The sequence below is a fragment of the Ranitomeya variabilis genome, chromosome 6, assembly GCF_051348905.1.
Source record: "Ranitomeya variabilis isolate aRanVar5 chromosome 6, aRanVar5.hap1, whole genome shotgun sequence".
NCBI classification, from domain to species: domain Eukaryota; kingdom Metazoa; phylum Chordata; class Amphibia; order Anura; family Dendrobatidae; genus Ranitomeya; species Ranitomeya variabilis.
In genome coordinates, this window is record NC_135237.1 from 46,392,678 (window position 1) to 46,412,063 (window position 19,386).

Below are 19,386 nucleotides of genomic sequence, written 5' to 3' on the forward strand. Positions count from 1 at the left end.
TAACAGTGGCCGGGTGGCGTACCTACGTTTTATCCCTAGACGCCTAGCGCCAGCCGGAGGACTAACTAACCCTAATAGAGGAAAAGACAGACCTGGCTTACCTCTAGGGAAATTCCCCCAAAAAGGAGACAGAAGCCCCCCACATATATTGACGGTGAGTTCAGAGGAAAAGACATACGCAGTATGAAGGTAGGTTCAGCAAAGCGAGGTCCGCTTACTAGATAGCAAGAAGATACAATAGGGAACTTCACGGTCAGCTGAAAACCCTATTAAAATACCATTCCGAAATTACTTTAAGACTCATGTGTCAACTCATGACACCGGAGTGGCAATTTCGGCCCACAAGAGCTTCCAGCTACAGAAAAATAACATAACTGTGAACTGGAACAAAAATGCAAAACAAACTTAGGACTAAGAGTCCAACTTAGCTGATAGTAGTCTAGAAGCAGGAACATGCAACAGAAAGGCTCTGGTTACATTGATGGCCGGCACTAGAATAACTGAGCAGCAAGGCTAAATAGGATACACCCATATCCAGATGGAAACAGGTGAACAGAGAAAGTGAAGCACACAAGTCCAGTACCACCAGTGACCACCGGGGGAGCCCAAAAACCAAATTCACAACAGTACCCCCCCCTCAAGGAGGGGGCACCGAACCCTCACAAGAACCACCAGGGCGATCAGGATGAGCCCTATGAAAGGCACGGACCAAATCAGAGGCATGAACATCAGAGGCTGTCACCCAAGAATTATCCTCTTGACCGTAGCCCTTCCACTTGACCAGATACTGAAGTTTCCGTCTGGAAACACGGGAGTCCAAGATCTTCTCCACAATGTACTCCAATTCACCCTCAACCAACACCGGAGCGGGAGGCTCAACGGAAGGCACAACCGGTACCTCATACCTGCGCAATAATGACCGATGGAAGACATTATAGATAGAAAAAGATGCTGGGAGGTCCAATCGAAAGGACACGGGGTTAAGAATCTCCAAAATCTTATACGGGCCGATGAACCGAGGCTTAAACTTAGGAGAAGAAACCCTCATAGGGACAAAACGAGAAGACAACCACACCAAGTCCCCAACACGAAGACGAGGACCAACACGACGACGGCGGTTAGCAAAATGCCGAGTCTTCTCCTGGGACAACTCCAAATTGTCCACCACCTGTCCCCAAATCCGATGCAACCTATCCACCACAGTATCCACTCCAGGACAATCCGAAGACTCCACCTGACCAGAAGAAAAACGAGGATGAAACCCCGAATTGCAAAAGAAAGGAGAAACCAAAGTGGCAGAACTAGCCCGATTATTGAGGGCAAACTCCGCCAACGGCAAAAAGGCAACCCAGTCATCCTGATCCGCAGACACAAAACACCTCAAATAAGTCTCCAAGGTCTGATTAGTTCGCTCAGTCTGGCCATTAGTCTGAGGATGGAACGCAGACGAAAAAGACAAATCAATGCCCATCCTAGCACAGAACGCCCGCCAAAATCTAGACACGAACTGGGTCCCCCTGTCAGAAACGATATTCTCCGGAATACCATGCAAGCGAACCACATTTTGAAAAAACAGAGGAACCAACTCGGATGAGGAAGGCAACTTAGGCAAGGGCACCAAATGGACCATCTTTGAAAAATGGTCACACACCACCCAGATGACAGACATTTTCTGAGAAACAGGGAGATCAGAAATAAAATCCATAGAGATGTGAGTCCAAGGCCTCTTCGGAATAGGCAAAGATAACAACAATCCGCTGGCCCGAGAACAACAATGTTTGGCCCGAGCACAAACATCACAAGACTGCACAAAAACTCGTACATCTCGAGACAGGGAAGGCCACCAGAAGGACCTAGCCACCAAATCCCTGGTACCAAAGATCCCGGGATGACCTGCCAACACAGAAGAATGAACCTCCGAGATGACTCTACTGGGCCAATCATCAGGAACAAACAGTCTACCAGGCGGGCAACAATCAGGTCTATCCGCCTGAAACTCCTGCAAAGCCCGTCGCAGGTCTGGGGAAACAGCAGATAATATCACCCCATCCTTAAGGATACCTGTAGGTTCAGAATCACCAGGGGAATCAGGCTCAAAACTCCTAGAAAGGGCATCCGCCTTCACATTTTTAGAACCTGGTAAGTATGAGACCACAAAATTAAACCGAGAGAAAAACAACGACCAGCGCGCCTGTCTAGGATTCAGGCGCCTGGCAGACTCAAGATAAATCAAATTCTTGTGATCGGTCAATACCACCACCTGATGTCTAGCCCCCTCAAGCCAATGACGCCACTCCTCAAAAGCCCACTTCATAGCCAAAAGCTCCCGATTACCAATATCATAATTTCGCTCGGCGGGCGAAAATTTTCGTGAAAAGAACGCACAAGGTCTCATCACGGAGCAGTCGGAACTTTTCTGCGACAAGACCGCCCCAGCTCCAATCTCGGAAGCATCAACCTCAAGCTGAAAAGGAAGAGTAACATCAGGCTGACGCAACACAGGGGCGGAAGAAAAGCGGCGCTTAAGCTCCCGAAAGGCCTCCACAGCAGCAGGGGACCAATCAGCAACATCAGCACCCTTTTTGGTCAAATCAGTCAAAGGTTTAGCAACATCAGAAAAACCAGTTATAAATCGACGATAAAAATTAGCAAAGCCCAAAAATTTCTGAAGGCTCTTAAGAGAAGAAGGTTGCGTCCAATCACAAATAGCCCGAACCTTAACAGGATCCATCTCAATGGAAGAGGGGGAAAAAATGTACCCCAAAAAAGAAATCTTTTGAACCCCAAAAATACACTTAGAACCCTTCACACACAAGGAATTAGCCCGCAAAACCTGAAAAACCCTCCTGACCTGTTGGACATGAGAATCCCAGTCATCCGAAAAAATCAAAATATCATCCAGATACACGATCATAAATTTATCCAAATATTCACGGAAAATGTCATGCATAAAGGACTGAAAGACTGAAGGGGCATTTGAAAGACCAAAAGGCATTACTAAATACTCAAAATGGCCCTCGGGCGTATTAAATGCGGTTTTCCACTCATCCCCCTGCTTAATTCGCACCAAATTATACGCCCCACGGAGATCAATCTTAGAGAACCACTTAGCCCCCTTTATTCGAGCAAACAAATCAGTCAGCAGTGGCAGAGGATACTGATATTTGACTGTAATTTTATTCAAGAGTCGATAATCCATACACGGACTCAAAGAGCCATCTTTTTTAGATACAAAGAAAAAACCGGCTCCCAAGGGAGATGAAGAAGGACGAATATGTCCCTTTTCCAGGGACTCCTTAATATATTCTCGCATAGCAGCATGTTCAGGTACAGATAGATTAAACAAACGACCCTTTGGAAATTTACTGCCCGGAATCAGATCTATGGTACAATCGCAATCTCTGTGAGGAGGTAGTGAACCAAGCTTAGGCTCCTCAAAAACATCACGATAATCAGACAAAAATTCCGGAATCTCAGAGGGAATAGATGACGAAATGGAAACCAAAGGTACGTCCCCATGAGCCCCCTGACATCCCCAGCTTAACACAGACATAGCTTTCCAGTCAAGGACTGGGTTATGAGATTGTAACCATGGTAATCCGAGCACCAAAACGTCATGTAGATTGTACAACACAAGGAAGCGAATCATCTCCTGATGGTCTGGATTCATACGCATAGTCACTTGTGTCCAGTATTATGGTTTATTACTAGCCAATGGTGTAGAGTCAATACCCTTCAGAGGTATAGGAACTTCCAGAGGCTCTAGATCAAACCCACAGCGCCTGGCAAAGGACCAATCCATTAGACTCAAAGCGGCGCCAGAGTCGACATAGGCATCCGCGGTAATTGACGATAATGAACAAATCAAGGTCACAGACAGAATAAACTTAGACTGTAAAGTGCAAATTGAAATAGACTTATCAACCTTTTTTGTACGTTTAGAGCATGCTGATATAACATGAGTTGAATCACCACAATAGAAGCACAACCCATTTTTTCGCCTAAAATTCTGCCGTTCGCTTCTGGACAGAATTCTATCACATTGCATATTTTCTGGAGCCTTCTCAGAAGACACCGCCAAATGGTGCACAGGTTTGCGCTCCCGCAAACGCCGATCAATCTGAATAGCCATTGTCATGGACTCATTCAGACCTGTAGGTGCAGGGAACCCCACCATAACATCTTTAATGGCATCAGAGAGACCCTCTCTGAAATTCGCCGCCAGGGCGCACTCATTCCACTGAGTAAGCACAGACCATTTACGAAATTTTTGGCAGTATATTTCAGCTTCATCTTGCCCTTGAGATAGGGCCATCAAGGCTTTTTCAGCCTGAATCTCTAAGTTAGGTTCCTCATAAAGCAACCCCAAAGCCAGAAAAAACGCATCCACATTGAGCAACGCAGGATCCCCGGGTGCCAATGCAAATGCCCAGTCTTGAGGGTCACCCCGCAGCAAGGAAATTACAATCCTAACCTGCTGTGCGGGATCTCCAGCGGAGCGAGATCTCAGGGAAAGAAATAATTTACAATTATTTTTGAAATTCAGGAAACGAGATCTATCCCCGGAGAAAAATTCTGGTATAGGAATTCTAGGTTCAGATATAGGAGCATGAATAACAAAATCCTGTAAATTTTGAACCTTCGTAGCAAGATTATTCAAACCTGTAACCAAACTCTGAGGATCCATTTTAATCAGGTGAGATCAGAGCCATTCAAGGATTAGAAGGAGAGAGAGAGACAAAGGCTGCAATTAGAGCAGAAATGCAACTGAGTCAACTAAAAAGCAAACTCAGAAGGAAAAAATAAAAATAAAAATCTGCAGACTTCTTTTTCTCTCCTTTCTTCTGCCAACGGTTTTAACCCTTGGCCGGCCATACTGTCATGGTTTCCAATGGCAAGGGAAGGTCAGAGAACTTAAACAACAGACTAGCTCCTGGGAGATGGAATCTCGAGCTGACCGTGAGCTAAACCTACCACACAACTAACAGTGGCCGGGTGGCGTACCTACGTTTTATCCCTAGACGCCTAGCGCCAGCCGGAGGACTAACTAACCCTAATAGAGGAAAAGACAGACCTGGCTTACCTCTAGGGAAATTCCCCCAAAAAGGAGACAGAAGCCCCCCACATATATTGACGGTGAGTTCAGAGGAAAAGACATACGCAGTATGAAGGTAGGTTCAGCAAAGCGAGGTCCGCTTACTAGATAGCAAGAAGATACAATAGGGAACTTCACGGTCAGCTGAAAACCCTATTAAAATACCATCCCGAAATTACTTTAAGACTCATGTGTCAACTCATGACACCGGAGTGGCAATTTCGGCCCACAAGAGCTTCCAGCTACAGAAAAATAACATAACTGTGAACTGGAACAAAAATGCAAAACAAACTTAGGACTAAGAGTCCAACTTAGCTGATAGTAGTCTAGAAGCAGGAACATGCAACAGAAAGGCTCTGGTTACATTGATGGCCGGCACTAGAATAACTGAGCAGCAAGGCTAAATAGGATACACCCATACCCTGATGGAAACAGGTGAACAGAGAAAGTGAAGCACACAAGTCCAGTACCACCAGTGACCAGTGACCACCAGGGAGCCCAAAAACCAAATTCACAACAATGATAACCACACACAATGTGTGTACGGGAATTCCTGTTTCAGCCTTTCTTTCCCATGTCTCCCAAGGCTGTACTCAGAAGGGGGATTTCATGTATCCAAGTTTATTGAATATAGTGTACAGCTGTTTGCAGAGCAGCAGTTAAAAGCAGTGTCTAAAGAATCATGAAGCGGGCATTGAAACTGCTGATGATGTTTGGGAGAGAAGAATGTAAAATAAGGTAATAAAGTATTACAAAGTATTGCAAAAATGTATAACTTTGCAAGGAGGCTTCTTAATTAAAAAAAAAGTTTAGTTAATGTTTAGGCTCTGCAGTTTTCCTCCTACTCCTCTTTATTCATACCTCTGCCCTTAAACATGTCATGGAATCCAATATCTTCCCGTACCACTGTGCCTCACATATATCCTCTCATTTCCTAAAACTTAGCATGGGAGAAAACTCGGTTTATTTTTATTTTTGAACTATCTCACTCACTCCCTACCAGACTTATTAATCATAGTAACTGCTCCATACATTCCCAACCAAACTCTAGCCTACAAAAAAAAGAAGGCTAAGAGGAGACTTAATAGCTGTCTACAAACATCTGAAGGGCAGTCACAGTGTAGAGGGATCATCCTTATTCTCATTTGCACATGGAGACACGAGAAGCTAAAAGGGAGAAGATACAAATTAGATATTAGAGAAAACTTTGTGACAGTGAGGGTGATCAATGAGTGGAACAGGCGGCCACGAGAGGTGGCGAGTTCTCCTTCAATGGAAGTCTTCAAATAGAGGCTGGACAGACATCTGTCTGAGATGGTTTAGTGGATCCTGCATTGAGCAGGGGGATGGACACGATGACGCAGGAGGTCCCTTCCAACTCTAACATTCACATTCTATGATTCTATGATCTTGGCTTTTTAACCTCTCATCCAATCCCTTACTCCATCCTGCCTCCTCCATCTAAAAAAACATCTCAAATGCTCTTTCCTCAATCTTGAGTCAACAAAATTGCTATTATAATTTCTTCCCTAGACTACATCAACATTTTTTCTTTGTGGCCTCTCGTCTAACTCTTGTTCCTCTCCGATCCAATCTCAAGTCTGCTTCCTCAGTTAATACACGCCTCTACTCATTCCATTTCTTCCTCTCCCCTTTGTCAATCTATTCACTGCCTACCCATTGGCCAGAGAATTCTGAGTGCAAATACGACAAACACTGACAAACACGGCCGTGACCTATCCTGTTCATACATTTCTGACCCAATCCCCCGTTATCTCCCAACACTTAATCTCCTTCTTTGATCTCTACTTGTCTGCTCTTCAAACCACTATCTCCAAGATTCCGCCTGTCCTTCTCTCTACCCCAACTGGTCAGACTCTTTCCCACCATCGAAACCTTCAAGAATGACCTTAAAATCTATATTTTCATAAACACCTCCAACCTACAATATCCTTGGTGCCAGAAAACTGCTTTATGAGCAACTTCTACCCTCCTTGTAACCTTCTACAAGCCCATACCATAATCGAGGGTCAGACTCGTACACACCCATAGGAATTCCTTGCTCTCACGATCTGGGCGCCAAGTCCTAAGGACCACAGATTAGGATGGCAAAGTTTTCCTAGTTTGTGGCTCTTGTTCTTCATTATCCTAGCTCAGTAATGTGACTCTTTTAAAACCATTTTGTTCTGTTTGATCTGTAGGATCATTGCCGCGCTACATGAGGACGGCTGTATTTTAGCTTTATAAGTGAAGTCAAATTTTATGTAAAATGTAACATCTTGTGAAAGTTGATTCATCTCACTTCCCTGCCTTGTGCCGGAAAATGAAACTGTAAATACTCTAACACCAGATTTATAAGACTTGTGTTATCCCTCTACATGCGGTGCAGCGTACACTGTCAGCACTAGATCAGAATAAATGGCGATTATTAATATTCTAGACATTCACGGCACTTGATACGAAGTCAGTCATCATGGAGGTTCGAGGCAATTTAAGTACTGCAGTAGTGATATTAATATTCCATAATCTCACCCTTAGGACTCGTTCCGAGTGCCTCATTATCATTATCATGTGAAATTACAGTATTACACCAGGGCATATGATTAGAATTATGCAGAATGTGCAAATAATGGAAATTAACACAAATAACTTCTATGGCTTTTTCTGTACTTTATCATTCAGCTTTGGTAAATTTTTTGTAGCACTTTTTACCCCCTTCAGTAAAAGAAAAAGTCTTGAAAAAATTACTACTTTCTCATTGAGTGGGAAAACACGTCCACGTTATGACAAAGTTTATTAAGGTGTGCTTTCTCCTTTTTTATTGATTCTGTATAATTAGTTTAAAAAAATCATAAAAGTTAGACAGAATTTTATTACTTTTTTATCATATTTTTTTTTAGATTTTTTTTTAAATTTTAGCTAACGGGTGTCCAGCTGCTGTAGTAATGAACAACCCATAAAAAGAAGATCGGCATTACTCCCGTGTGAATGCAGATTCGCCGCTTTTTAGTGTCTATTGAAGCTGAAGCATTTTTATTACTATGGCATTTGGAATGCTAAAATTAATAAGATAAGAAGTTAAAGACTAACTCGTAATTTTACTGATAATTAATAAAAAATATATATATATATTTTGAAAACAATGAGAAGGCTTTGGGCTTTTTATGTCATTTTTACATATTGGAACACAAGTGTAAAAAGTTTAATGGTCATCATCTTGATATACTCATTATCCAGCTTGAGCGCCATGTGAAGAAATATGCGCACTTACAGCCCTGGGTGTAATCAATGAGGTTATTAATGGTCGTCTGAGGAATTCTGTGCTGTGCTGAATCATCAAGATCCACTGCTGGCAGCTCCTGTGCAATTGCCGACCAACGACGTCCCAGATGTGGTTGATGTGGGAGATAATACCGGAGATGCTGCAGCCATGGTAACAAATATAGGCCACGTACTCACAGGAACATGAGCAACATGTGGCCTGATGTCATGTTTAAAATCGTGTCCTCGGACACTTTGGAGAAATGGACATACCACTGGTTCCGCAACTACATCGATGTAATGAAGTATAGCTGGACTGAAGACAGGAGGGGTCTGGCTACCATATATTATGGCTCATCACAACAAGAAGTAGGACTGATGTGATGTTCCCTCATGAAGGTCTTTTCATGACTTTGCCCAAATGGTCCCATCAAGATTCGAAGACTAGCGCGTAGTGATCCAATCTATGCTGCAGGTGAAATTATGCATTGCATAACAAGACTAAGGTATCTAACAATGTCTACAGAAACCATCAGAAGACATTTGTACACATTGGGCTACAAACCAGACATCCAGCTACATTTCTATTGACCTCCCTCCATCGCTTTTAAAAGCTATCATGATGCGGAGCAAGACGGCAATGGGGACTGGAATAGGTTTATATGCTGGTCAGCCATGTGTTGCTCTTATGTCTTGTATGCAATGATAGCAGGAAATTAGTCTGCAGACAACGTGGCCAAACCAATGAAGAGGCCTTCTCCCAGGAGTGTTTTTTTCAACACAACATCAGGCTGCATGATGCTTGTTATTATGAGCTGCCTGCCCCCATCAAAAACATCTGGAACATCATGGGTCGGCAATTGCAAAGGGAGCTGCCAGCAGTGGATCTTGATGATTTTCCCAAGTGCATTCAGCGTGGCAAAAAATTCCGCCGACTACCATCAATAACCTCATTGGTTGCAGCTGTAAGGGCAGAGATTTCTGCATATGAATCGCATACTCGATACTGAATAAATCGAGATGTTTTGAAATTTTGTTTCCACTTTTTTCATCATTTGCATCCGTCCTGCTATTTCCATAATTCCACATCTTTCCTTCTTGCTGTTGCAATTTCAATGTTAAGCAGTGGAGATTACAGGATGGACGTTAAACCATATCAATGTGATTGGTCAAACAGATGGGTGACCATGGAATCCGTTCCCATGGTATTGTGAGGACACGTAGGATTCTGTTGTTATGCAGCCTGAACGACCAAGCACATAAGTTTGTATATTTTAACTGCTCTCCCCGATGCAGTGGTGCTAGCAAATAAGGCCGCAAGTGCACCACGACCACTCCAATTCCGGCAAGTGCACTGATTGTCCACATTATTCCTATTAATCAGCGTTATAATTTATTTTCTCAGTGAAACTAAATCTATATGATTGCAAGAAACTGTTTGAGCTATGTCAAAGGAAAAAAGTTATGGCTCTCGGAGGAAGAGTTGGAAAACAGAAATGTGCAAAAAACAGAAAATCACGGGGTTCTAGGGTACACTAAGGTCTTAATCTGTAAGGTTGCATGAGTAGTAAAGTATACAGCAGGTTTACAGTAGAGGCTATCCTACTATTTTTAGCCAATTCTTTCAAATAATGGTTAATGTATAACTACTAATCAGGGGCAGCTCATTGGTGGTTTCTTATTACCAAAATAGTAAATGGGAAACATAAAAACAATTTTTTTTTCTGTCACATAAATATTAAATTAGTTGTCAATTACTAGGACAACCCCTTCTCCTTCCCTTGCTTGGCCCCTATAAAATAAAAAAGCCTATGCTCACCTCCCGTGCAGGTCTCGCAAGATGAAAGCCCTTGCAAGATGTGCCATTAATGAGGAGAGACTGCCTTCTGCTGGCCAGGCGAAACTGAGCGGAACCAAATTGTGCTGGAAGATTTGCAGGGGAAGAGACTTCCCGTGCTCGGGACATGATCAGGTGACCCACAGGAATGACTTGATATAAAAGCCCTGCGCACTAAACCACAAGCAGATTTGGCACCAGAGAAGAGAGTGGAGCAGACGCTCTCCTTGGATGTCGTGGAGGTCCCACAAAGGGGAGTCTTAGAAGAAGAATTGCTTGCAGGAGCCGATGAGTTCAACGGAGATGCCAGTGCTGCTTTCTAATGAGACCGAAAATGAACCAGAAGTCGACTTACAACCCTCCAATGGCTGAGTCTCCAAGTAGTCCAGAAGCGCCTCTACAGGAAGCGCTCCACAGGACTGAGCATGCTAACACCAAAATTCCCCCTATCCAGTAACTCCGAATGAATTTGCCTGGTCCTAGATATAACAGAAAACTAAGGAGTGCGTTCGTACTTGAGCTGCCTGTGAGGAAACTTCAAACTCAAAAGGATTCCACTCATCCAAGGATTGGCGAGCAAAAAGGGGGAAGGAATGTAATAAGAAGCAGTGAAATCCCTGAAGAGCCCTTGCAGGATATGCCATTAATGAGGAGAGACTGCCATCTGCTGGCCAAGTGAAATCAAGTGGAACCAAATTGTACAGGAAGATTTCCTCAACTTGATCAGGTGACCCACAAGAACGACTTCCTTGATACAAAAGCCCTGCACGCCAAATCGCAGGCTGAATTGACGCCAGAAAAGACAGTGGAGCAGATCTGCTCCAGGAATGTCGCTGATAGCAGCGTAACAGGCCTCAGCGGAAAGTCTGCGACATCAATGCATCGTCCATCGCCTGACAAGGCCCGATTCTGCACAGGAGGACTCCAAATTCCGCCTGCACTAGTCGGGACCAGGATTTATGGCCCACACCAGTAAAATTCAAGAGACCAGACGTGGCCTGTCAAGAGCCGAGCCATAGTCCACTCTGTTCCAATCCTAAGAGACTTCCGTCGACGGTCAAGCCAAGAAGATTAGTGAGGAGACTGCAACACGTGGGATGCACCTGCGACTGCAGAAGGACAGTGTGTGTGAGCAGGACCATCAGCTATCCTATACAATACCGGGGTCGGCTGGGATTAGGGTCTCAGGTTGAGATGGGGCCGGTTGGTGCATGGGAGGCTCAACGTGTTTTGATAAACTATGTCAGAGAGAGACTTGCAGCCTAGGGGGAAACCTGGTGACCCCGCTAGGGCCAGATGAACAGAGAGAGAGAGAACTTACGTTGTGGCTCCCACAACTGGGCGCACCACTGTTGTTAACAGAACGTTGATGTTAGATTTAGAAAGACTTCCTTTGTTTTTCCAAGTTTATTGTTATCTTTGTTTTAATGCCTAGCTACTAACACTATTTGTTTGGTGTTATTTTAAATCACTGTGTATAAATAGAACTATAATCATCCCTGATTGGTTCCGCCTTGTGCGTCTGTGCATTGCATCCAGACATCTGCATTACATGGGCACCTCACCTGTGGTCCCAGTGTTTTCATGCGGGTGCATTACACAAGGTGTTCGGTGCCCAATCAGCGCTGGAGTCACTGTCTCCGCCTATGGACAAATTGAACATGAAGAGGAAGTCACAGATCAGCTGCAGCCCGGACTTCCTCTTCACGTACAATTTGTCCGAAGGCGGGGACAGTGACGCCAGATCTGATTGGGTGCCGGGCTCAAGTGTTATAACAACCGCCCAAGATCTCCGGGACCACGAGTCCCAACATGGCAGGAATGGCGCCGACACGAGAGTTGAGTTTAAGCTTTTCTATTTTACCGGGACCATGCATAGTAAATGAGCAGCGGTTGTCCTAGTTGTTGACATCCCCTTTAAAACAATAAGATTGAATGAAGATATCATGTATTGAGATGTTTAATCTTACCTAAATTTTATAGCAAGGTAATAAAACACACCCGTCACTTATATTATACATCTATTAGGATGATTGTAGGGATCTGCTTTAATTCCGCTCCTCCTGTATACATGACGGGTTTATGTTTAATCGCCTGTCTAGTTTGTACATATAACCTTTTCTAGAATTCATCATTCCTCTCCTGACATTACCCTGATCCTTTCATCTTCAGAACGCATTCTCTTGTTTTAGCTTTTAAATCTCTGTATAAATATATGTCAGCACGCCATAAAAGACGTCGGACGGGATGTTTTTCACCATCATCCTTCTTTCCATCGGAAACCCCTATAATGGATTGACACTTCGGCTTTATGTATCACATATATGATGTGTGGTGTATATATTCTAAATTTCCACTTTAGAAATATTTTGGTAAAGAAAACACCATATAAGACATCTCCACGGCTGTCCAGTTTTGTTCCTATATATGTCCTTGTGATGACCTAAAGGTCAACCAATGTAGGCCAAAAAAAGCCACCAACCGCTCTCGAAAGTAAAAAAAAAAAATCTAGAAAAGAGGATCTTGTGTTTAGTATGTATGTGTATAGTATTGTTAGCACTAAGAAGCGGGGCCCCGTTATTGCAGAACCCAAGACAGATGTGATGCGTCCATAATAAATCATATCCTGTAGACAATATATTCAGGAGACATAGAAGATCTTTTATTGAGGTCCTCATGGTCTCTGCTCCTTCTGTTCTGGTGTTTGCATGCTATACTGTTCTTACTACTAATAACTGAATAACCAAAACTGAACCTAATATTAAAATAAGTTGACCCTAATAATAGGAAACCTGATTTGTCCCGTATAGGCTATGTCTCCGCATCTGAAAAAAAGTTTGATGGGCAACATAACAAAATCTTCCATATGATTTGTTCAAAACAATGTGGCAATAATTGAGTGTCCAGACTTCTTTTTTTTGGAAGGTCCCCTTTATCCTAGTCCCCTGTATAATTAACTGCTAAAGTAAAATAGTTGGCGGATGGGGTGTTGTTTATGCCATCTGTGCCACATTGTTCTCTGCCAGTAGATTAGAAGTCCCATGAGCATCTTGTGACATCTCTCCCTTCCCTAATCTATAGACTGATGATTGCTACTGGTCAGACCTCTCCAATGAAGCAACTAATTAGAGTGAGCATTAGACCACTGATTGATTGGGAAACCTTCCGTAAATCAGGGAAAGGAAGAAAAAGAAATAGGAAAAAAAGACAGAAAGAGACCTAAAAAGATAAAGACAGATAAAGAAACATCGACATGCAGAGAGTAAGGAAGAAAGAGACAGCCCGAGGAAGAAAGAAAAACACAAATAAAGAGAAATAAAAGGAAAGAGAAAGAGACACCCAGACAGACCCCAATTCATCAAGGCTGGTGATTTTTGTCGCCGGTCTAGATGAGGGAGAATGGTGGAGTCAGACTTTCCCAGGGGCGAACATAGAAATTATGGGGCACCATAGCAGAAGTCCTAATTACCCACTCCCCCCCCCCACAAAATAATATTTGGTGGGTCACAGAAGTGCATAATCCAAGCTTGCAGCCCTTACAAAGTAATTTTGTCCCTATTGAAGCCCGTTTAATGTTCCCCACTCTAAGATACCCCTTTTATGGCTCCCATAAAATATGATGCCAAGAAATGTGTCCCCCAAAGTAAGATACCCCCACAGTGAATTTCTCCACTGTACCCTATGTTGGTACTGTATGATATCCCCAAATTGAACCCAACACAGTATGATAGCCCCAACATAGCCCTTTACACAAGATGATGGCCCTCATACAGGCCTCCATTCAATTTGATGGCCCTCAATACAGTATCATGGCACCCACACAAACCTCCACACCGTATAATGGCCTGCACATATTATAATGGCCCTCAATAGCCCTCCAAACAGTATATTGCCCCCTCCCACATATCCCTCCAAACAGGATAATGGCCCCCCTATGATCCTCCTCACAGTATAATGCACACCAGACAGCCTTCTAAACAACATAATGGTCCTACGTAGTCCCCCAAATAGTATGATGACCCCACAAATAGCCCTTCAAATAGTATGATGCCCCCAAATAGTATGATGGCCTCCAAATAGTATGATGCCTTCCGAAATTGTATGATGGCTCCCACATAGGCCTCCAAATAGTATTAAGGCCCCACAAATAGTCCTCCAAATAGTATGATGCCCCCCTAAATAGTATGATGACCTCCACATAGCACTCCAATTAGTATGATGGCCTCCAAAGAGTATAATGCTCCCAAATAGTATGATGGCCCCACAAATAGCTCTCCAAATAGTATGATGCACTCTTAAATAGAATGATGACATCACAAAGCCCTCCAAAATAGTATGATGGCCCCACAAATAGCCTACCAATAGTATGATCTCCTCACAAATAGCCTTCCAAATAGTATGATTGCACCCACAATGTACTCAGTGCTTAAAAACAATACTATGCATAAGGAAAATGATGAAGGAGAGAGCTGAAGCTCCCTCCTCCATCGTTGCTTTCAACTGTATCTACATCCAGGACGTGGATATACAATAGTGTTGATGGGAGGGTGGTGGCGGTGCCTGTGCTGGGGCCCTCATATTCAATGTTCCCATAGCAGCTGGGTCATCTGTTGCTATTAGGGTAGTGTCCACGATCAGGATCACTGAGCACACATGGATTTAACTGCGTGATCGTTGGCACAGAGCCTTAGTGGTAGTCCACCGTATGCTCCTGATTCATGAAGAGGTGCACCTGATGAGTGGTGTGCGCCATGCCAGGAATCTTTCTACAGTCAGGGACTGAAGTGAGATATCTGTCAGGGGGAATGCCACAGCTCGTCATGAATTAGACATCACACCCCCTTCCTGCCCCAGCTCCACCCATTTTGGGGGAGCTGGGAGACACTCGCATGAATACAACAAAAGTCCCAACGCTTTACTGCAGCTCCTACTAGCACCAACATTTTTTCGACTTTTCAAAGCTTTTATGCCACCTTTTTGGCATAAAAGCTTTGATGCATCAGGGCCATAGAGAAAGATAGAAGGAGAGAGAGGAGAGAAAAAATGAGGGAATGAAAGACAAGCGAGAGAGAAGAGAAGAAGCTAGAAAAGAAAGAGAAAGGGGAAAAAAAAACCAAATAAAAACGAGAAGAATAGAAGGAAGGCATGGATTAAAGGAAGGAATGATGACACCTAGGTACTGTATATAATCCCATATTTCTATCTATATTTTTTGGGTGTATTGGACCCCACGTGAGGTTGTTGGTGCTGGACCAAGTCTTGCAGATCTCACAACCTCCACTGGGAACTGTGCACCCCTATGTATCACGTACGTTGGTTATAACGCCCGGCTCTTGACTCTTTCATTAGAACGTCTCCTGCCTGACCTTACTATCCATGTAATATTTAATAAGAACCATCTAATCTCTGCAAGTTTCCACTAGTTGGTGCTGAAAAGAATTCGTCTTTGTGTCGGCAGCCCGAGCCAAATAATCTGTTTCATTTCACATTCGCGTATAAATTCCCATAGGGAAAATCTAGACCAAGAGTACAAGCTGCGCCGTGAAATATGTTGTGTATTTTGTAACATTTTCACAGATTTCTACATAAAAGTTTTCATTCTCTTATCAGAGTTAAATTTACTCAATGTCGTCTAGAGCTGATTTCTGCAATCTGTCTCTGCTCAGCTGTCGCTGCTGTTACAGCAAGTACTTTCTTTGAGCCGCTGATTGCAGTATTTGCCAATTGTCAGCACAAGGCGCTCAGAAAAACAGTAAAATTGTCAATAAAACGCCAACTACATTAATTTATTGACATCCTGTAAATAACTTTATGTCTTTGGCTTGGAATGGCCAGTTTTGCACTTCCATCCATACATAGATCACCGCTGATTTATTAGATGGAGCTGTGGCTGTAGATACATGGTTTTCAAACCATTGAAATCCTTTTGTGCCTTTCCAATATTAAAGGGCAAAGAATGGCAGAGAAGTCCAGGTTTTAGTACCAAGATCATTTAATTTATGGTCAACTCTGTTAGCATACATCTCCCTATATTCCCTACATAGAATCATAGGATGTTAGAGTTGGATGGGACCTCCGGGGTCATCGTGTCCAACCTCCTACTCAATGCAGGATTCACTAAACCATCTCAGACAGCCTCTGAAGACTTCCATGGAAGGAGAACTCACCACCTCTCGTGGCAGCCTGTTCCACTCATTGATCTCCCTCACAGTCAAAACGTTTTTTTAATATCTAATCTGTATCTTCTCCCTTCAGTTTCAGTTAGGAGACAACAGCTAAATTAAAGTCATCCCATCCATTTTACTACTAGCACCATCCCATCCTGAAGGATTTATTAGTAATGTCTTATTAATGCAGGTCCCACCGCTTGGACCTACATCTCTCTCGAGAACTAAGTCTGGAGCTCGGTTGCTCAGCAAATTTTAAAACTCATATAAAAATGGAGAGAGCTGGACATAAAAAGCCACCACTCCATACCCGACGGCTTGTGACAGGTCCCCATTAATGAGATATACAGTATGTGTAACCCATGGTGGAACCTGCATGTATCAGACATTTATAGTATATGCTGTTAATATGTTCTAAATGAATACAATGAGATAACTCCAATAAGCATATCCCAATGACCACCCAATGGATAAAAGCTAGTCTTTGAGATAACAGGTAAATTGAGTAAAATATGTAGATGGTGAGAAAGAGTGGAAGTGAGATGGAAACAGGGGTGCAGCATGAGAGAAGTCTGATTAGATCTCACAGTAATGATTTCAGTGTGGACTCTCTCCGTAATACTGTGCTGTACTGAGGCTTCATACAGCAGCTCACAGTGCCTACAGCCTGGTAGTATAGAGCCACAGTGAGTGACTGTGTCGGCATTGTGCACCTCGTTCTGCTTCTTTAGGTCCCATGAATGCACAAGCAATAGAAGTCATTAGGACCTAGCATACCACCACAGTGCTTATAGGGGAGCACCTAATGGAGCACTGTATAGCTGACCCGACGACTCTGTGTGCCCCTGTAACGTGACGTGGGGCGGTAGCCACGGGTGATGCATTCATCTTCAGCGCCCCGACACATTACATGAAAGTGTGGGTCCTGGTTGGGTGTGTGGACTTGTGCTGTGATGGCCTTACACACACTCAGGCCTCATGTAGCCAGTGTTGTGGGCTTACCAGGACCAGATGTTGCACAGCTCAATGAGGGAGACCACCATTCCATAATAAAATCTTTACTGAACGGTGACTCGGTAAGGGATATGTACAAGGGACAGTGAGTACAAAGTCTTATGGACGTTTCCTTTACAGTATGAATCATCATTCTGCACAGCATCCTTCTTCTGTAGTCTACGCAAGGGTTCTCAAGGCACACTGTCTCTCCCTACTTCGCCATCGCCCAGCTTTAACTCTACAGTCCTGATTAACAAGTCTTCTAACTGCTCAGCGGCTCCACGTCCTATTTCTTACACTACTGGCATCCCGGATCTACCGCTTGGGACCTTTCACTAGTCCCCATCTCTCAGTCCTGCTAAAGCCGGCTATCTTCTCCGTTATATGCTCGGGGCTAGGAGTCCTCTCTTACTCTCTTGGGATCCAACTCCGCAAGGCCTTTCCATCTCTTTCTGTCTCATTTTCTTCAGGATTGCACTATCCCTTCTTCTTAGTCTCCTCTCATTCATAGTCCCTCTTTATGCAGCACTGCTCACATTGCACTCCCAAACTTTTGTAGTCAAACTTACAGGAAGCAGACCCTTTTCATAACACTAACCCCTCCCCCCTGTGGGCTAGTCCCAAACATTAACTCTATCTTACCCTACAGTCAACTATCTACATATCTATCATACCCTCCATTCTATATTACTAACATTATGCATTTTATACTTACAATACTTATCACACTGTATACATAATACATTACATGACACGCTTTTACAAAAGATGCATACACAACACAATTGGTGTCTTCAGGGATAGAAACGCGACAGCACAGTCCACCACCCTTACACCCCCGTGTCTCCTGATGCCTAAGGGCTCATTTATACGTTCGTGCAAGATAAACCACATATGGACCAATCGTAGCCAATGTGCAGTGCACATGGACCTTTTTCCATCTGTACTGATGATCCACATGGAAAAAAATCGCTCCATGCACTACTCATGTCTATTTCACGGGAAGGAATAGTGCATGTAATAAAGTCTGGTCCTGCATCTTTGGGCCATACAGATAAGCAGGTGGCCCCAATCACGGACATACTGGCCCCATTTTTTGATGCAGCGAACTGAACCCAAACATAGAAACACATAAGGGAAGGTTCATATAGCCTTATTACGGGCATATTTTCTCATCTGTCAAGTCATGAAAACAAATCTTGTGACCAAAACTGCCAGTAGAATCCCGGTCGGACTGGTGTTGGCAGTCTTAAAGGGAACCTGTCACAAGTTTTGTCATAATCAGCTAAAACTATCACGATACTCAGCGCCTGTGCTGCATTCCATAACTGGTTACATAACCCCCTGACTCCCACTGTATACCCTCCGGAAATCTTTTGAAGTTCTCCCTCGCTGTATGGTAATCCTGTCAGTCCGGTCCGATAAGTGTCCTTTCCGTGTTCTCTATATCCCTCCTTCTGGCTGCTGCTCACCGTCCTCCTGCTTGACATGGATGACTCCTCCTGCATCATCCACATCTCGCGCCTTCGCACCATTCCTTGCTCTACTGCGGGCAAAGCCGAAAACATAATTGCGCATGCGCCCGCAGTAGGGCAAAGCATAGTGCACAGGCGTGAGCCTTGATTTCTTTGCGCAGGGGCGAGATTTCGCCCCTCAATTTGGATGACTGCAGGAAGAGTCATCCGTGTGTCTATCAAAGCAGGAGGATGGCGATCAGCAGCTGGGAGGAGGGATGGAGAAGGACACCTATCGGACCGGACTGAAAGGTTTAACATACAGGGTGGGAGAACTTCAGAAGGCTTATGGGGGGAATTCAGGGGGTTGTATAACCATTAATGGAATCCAGCTCAATAAGGTGAATGTTGTATCACCTTAGAATACGACATCAATATAAAAATATAAAGACCAATGATGATAGGAGAGCGTGCTGACATCTTAGGCTACGTTCATACGACTATATTTTTCGTCCGAGATCTGTCCATGGAAAGAACTGATTTTGCACGGACAGCACTTCCATTAATGTTATTCTT

At 43.8% G+C, this 19,386-nt stretch overlaps 1 protein-coding gene across 10 annotated transcripts in view; it reads left to right on the forward strand.

Annotated features, from left to right (window-relative positions):
* KIAA1217 (KIAA1217 ortholog) overlaps nucleotides 1-19,386 on the forward strand; it is a 506,736-nt gene that overhangs the window by 382,899 nt on the left and 104,451 nt on the right. The window lies entirely within an intron of this gene.